The following is a 4,301-nucleotide window of genomic DNA, read 5'->3' as shown; positions in this document are numbered from 1 at the left end:
TGATTGTGACGATGGAGACGATGAATGTGATTGTGACGATGGAGATGATGAATGTGATTGTGACGATGGAGATGATGAATGTGATTGTGACGATGACGGATGTCATTGTGAGGATGAAGATGACGAATGTGTTTGTTCCGATGACGATTCTCATTGAGTACAAGGAACACCAGGTTCGCAAAGGAGGAGGGGGAGGCTTTATTTTGTGTTATACAACTTCCAGGGGGTTGATTTCATTTTAGCGATAGTTTTTCGAAGTAGTTTTAGATTAGCTAAGGTTACTAGCACAGTTCAGCCATCCTCTAGCTGGGTAGAGTTTGCTTATCACTTGCTGAAAAGAGTAGTCTGTGTTGAAAAAGTCTATTTTGATGTTTGTTTGGTGCGTGGTTTAAAGGTTCTAAAGGGGTCGAAGCAGTTAAAAGGGTGTAAAGGTCGTCAGGCTCTAAAATATATAAAGGGGTCAAACTGGGTCGATGGGGTCTCACTGGGTCTAAAGGAGCTGTGGTTATAAATGTCTAAGGGGTCAACAGATCTATAGGAGTTTGAAGGGTCATATGGGGTCTAGAGATCTTCAGGGTCAACAGGGTCTAAAGGAGCAACAGCATCAATAGAAGCAGCACGGTGTGGAGGGGCTGAAGAAAAAGTAGAAGCATCATTGTGATCACAGGCAACAACAGCAACAGAAGCAACATGTTACCAAGGGGCTGCAACAGAAGCAGGAAGGTGTTGAGAAATTCCAGCTGGAACAGAATTCTCTCCATGATGATGATGGACTCCAACAGCAGAAACAGCACGGTGTTGACGGGCTATTATATCACGTGCAAGACCTTCAACAGGTAAGCACTCTTCAATCCTTTGGGGCTGTTGGAGGGAACACACGAGGTGCAAACACAGCAAACCCCAAGATCAGGAGATTAAGCTGAAATACATTATAGTTGTTCTTTTATAGACATTGCTGTTAATACTTCCTTCTATGAAGAAGAATGTTCTTAATTGTGGAGATAATTCTAATTATAATTTTGGTGTGATGGTAACTTATTGACATCATCGCCATACAGGATAATAACAAGAACTTTCTCTCCCCTCAATTGTATTAGATCACCTCATTCACCTATTACGTCAATGCATTCCCATCTGTGCCCTTTCCTGAACAAGTTATCAAACTGATGAAGATATCAATGTGTTTAATCTCTCATATTTTTGTTGTTTTTTTTTTTTCCAAAGAAGAGGTGCTTCTTCACTCTCCTTCACCCCATCGAATGAAACAATCATACCGGTTGGAACGTAAGTTGTCAAGATTCTTGCCTTACATCACAAATTATTCCAAACTTTGAATAAACTACATGTTCTTCACCCCCATCTTGTCCCATTCTGTGTGTCTCAGAAGCGTTGAGAACAAACAAATGTTTTGCTGCACTCTCAGCCTGACAATCACCAAACAGGTCATCCAATTGGTGAAAGTCTGGCATGAGTGTTCATGGACCCGTACAGAAGTCAGCGTGTACACCTGGATGATCATTAAAATTAATTAAATTGAAGCAGGTTGGATGTCACGTGGCGATTCTCAAGCTTCTTACTCACTTCAACATCTGCCGTGACCAAGGCGAAAGGATTCTCCCTGAAACGTCGGCTTTTCCGTCGAGCAGTGAGTCCTGTTTTTTTTTTTCAATCTTAACCATTTACTGTGTTAAAAGTAATTGTTTGAAAAACTTTAAATAAATCCAGTGGGATTTTGTGATGAAGAAAATCAAGATGTGAAATTGAAGGCAAAAGAAGAGAAAAATTTAACTGAGATGCAGAAAGCATTGGACAGAATACAGGGTTTCCAGGATTGTGATGGAAGGTATTATAATGATGATTATGGTGGTGGTGCCATTGAGTGGTTTTCACTTCGTTTTGCTGATGTGTGTGCAGAGACCCACAAAAAGAGTTCTACTCTGATGACCCACAAAATTCGGGAAAAATCAGGAAAATAGTTCTGCCTTGGAGACTCGAAAAGCGGGTTCTATTTTGGAGGCTCTTCTTATGGGTTCATCTTTGGAGACCTTTGGAGTTCTTAACCTATCGTTGTCGTTCTTCGTTGGATGGTGCTTGATGAGTGGTAAGTTCAGCTCATTAAAAATTAATGAAATTATGTATTATTTAATTCGATATTAGATTTGTAATGTGTTTATTTATTCTTTTTCAGCAATATCAAGAAAGAGCAAGGAAGACCTGGGATTTCTTTGTACAAATTTACAATATATCTCCTCCTTTCTACTTCTTTAAACTTGAAAGAACTGAAACTTCATAATCAAGGCAGAACTCGAAGAAAACAAACAAACAAAAAAAATTGTTGTCAAAAGTCTGTATTGGCCTTGTCATGTTATTGTGGAACTGATCAATAAACTATTGAACTGTTAATAATAATAATGATAATTTGTTAAGCTGTTTAAAAACATTTAATGTGAAAATGATCTTTGATCTTGGGATTAGACTTGGGTTTGGGGTCTGAGGGTTGGGGTTTAGGTTTTAATGTGAGGGTGAGGGTTGGGTTTGGGTTCGGGATCTGAGGGTTGGGGTTTTGGTTTTAATGTGAGGGTGAGGGTTCAGTTTGGGTTCGGGATCTGAGGGTTAGGGTTTCGGTTTTAATGTGAGGGTTTTTAATGAATAAAATAAACCTAAAATCTCTTCTCCTTTCAAATCATATCTACAGGGACCGACAAACCGACTCACCCCCTACCGATAACACCACATTTAGATGAATTCCGAATGACTTAGAAACAATTTTTCCAAATTAACTTTTGTTTTTGATAATTGAGGGGATCAAACGAAACACTGTTATCGGTGAAGGAGGTTACATGTCAGGAATACCTGCAAAAAACAAGTACAAATCAAAATTCGCTGATTGGAAAATTCACTGTGACTTAGCAGCCATATTGTTGTTTTTTTAACCTTTCAAAATCTTCTCTGAAGTGGCCTAACAGATTGAGGAAAAACTTTACACATGAGGTCTGTCCATGAGGAACGAAAGGTTCACAGATATGATGTCATTGTTCACATGATTTGGCAACCATATTGGATTTACCCTTAAACCTCGAGCAATCTTCTCCAGAACGGCTGGACAAATCGAGGCGAATCCACACAAATGTTCCCCAAGCCATGTTCCCCAAGTGGCACATAGCAAGCACTCCTCATGGGGAATGAGTGTGGTATTATTATGGAATCATAGGTGCTTGCCTTTGTTATGACGTCATAATTGCATATGCGGAATTCTACATCCGATCAGTTGAAAATTTTTTGAGGGTCATCTCGGGATAAAATGGTCCACACAAATTTATGATGATGTCAGCGGTCATGTTGTTTTTTGTTTTTTTTAAACCTTCAAAAATTGTCAATTTTCTTCTCTGAAATAGCTGAAAAGATCGAGGCGAACCTTTACACTTATGACTGCCTATCCATGAGGAACAAAAGAGTCCCACATGTGATGTCATAGGTCTCATGGTTTGGCAGCCATATTTGACATACCTGAAAACCTATAAAAATACAACAGTCAAAACAAGTCCTGGCAAGGGTTTGCAATCTCTAATTGCTGTTTTTCTTGTTATTATTGCCATATGATACTACTATTCTTATTATTGTTGTCAATATTATAAGTATTAATTAATATATGCTGTTACAATCTTATTGTTTTTGTTATTTATTTTGTAATTTGAATGCCATGCCATGGTAGAAGGACATATTAAGCTGCTTTATATACCATAACAAGGCTTGCATATAAAACATGGGAATTCTAACGGATTTTTTGTCGTTAATTAGCCAAATCAACTCAGGACGTCATGACGATCATTTTGGTGCATCACATTCCACATCAGACTGCTCTTGTAGAACTCCACAAAAAAAACATGACACACACACATGTACCTCATCCATTTAGAGTAGAGTCTTAAAGGGTCTCCTAGGTCTTAGGGGTCTTTTGGATCACATGGGTCTTTTGGGTCCTCTTGGCCTTCGGATTCTTTTAGGTCCTTAAGAACTTTTTTTTTTTTTTTTTTGTATACCTTGGTCGAGGCTCGTATGAGAGCTAACACACAACTCACAGCAAGGAGGCATGAGACAAGAGGGGCGGGAGTGGAAGGGACAAAACATTGGGGAACAGACAGGTGAACTGTGGAAGGGAGAGGGATGGGGATGGGACGGGGAACATGGCGAGGAGAAGATGGACATTACAGGGACTTTCAGGAAGGAAAGCAGGAGAATTGAAGGAAGTGGGCTTGGGTGGATTATCGGGGGTAGAAAAGATCGAGGATTTGGATGGGGGA

The 4,301-nt window shown here is 39.5% G+C and overlaps 1 long non-coding RNA gene across 1 annotated transcript; it reads left to right on the top strand.

The window, feature by feature from the left end:
* The first annotated feature begins 714 nt into the window (after positions 1 to 714).
* On the top strand, positions 715 to 2,464 carry LOC147013355 (uncharacterized). The gene is made up of 5 exons (XR_015051291.1): positions 715 to 836; positions 1,228 to 1,284; positions 1,385 to 1,645; positions 1,915 to 2,101; positions 2,189 to 2,464. It is a non-coding gene; the product is annotated as an uncharacterized LOC147013355 (long non-coding RNA).
* The last annotated feature ends 1,837 nt before the right edge of the window (positions 2,465 to 4,301 follow it).

Source organism: Eptatretus burgeri, chromosome 14 (genome assembly GCF_056783735.1).
Source record: "Eptatretus burgeri isolate ZD-2024b chromosome 14, Ebu_testis_v1, whole genome shotgun sequence".
NCBI lineage: Eukaryota > Metazoa > Chordata > Myxini > Myxiniformes > Myxinidae > Eptatretus > Eptatretus burgeri.
This window is presented reverse-complemented; position numbering and strand designations above follow the sequence as displayed.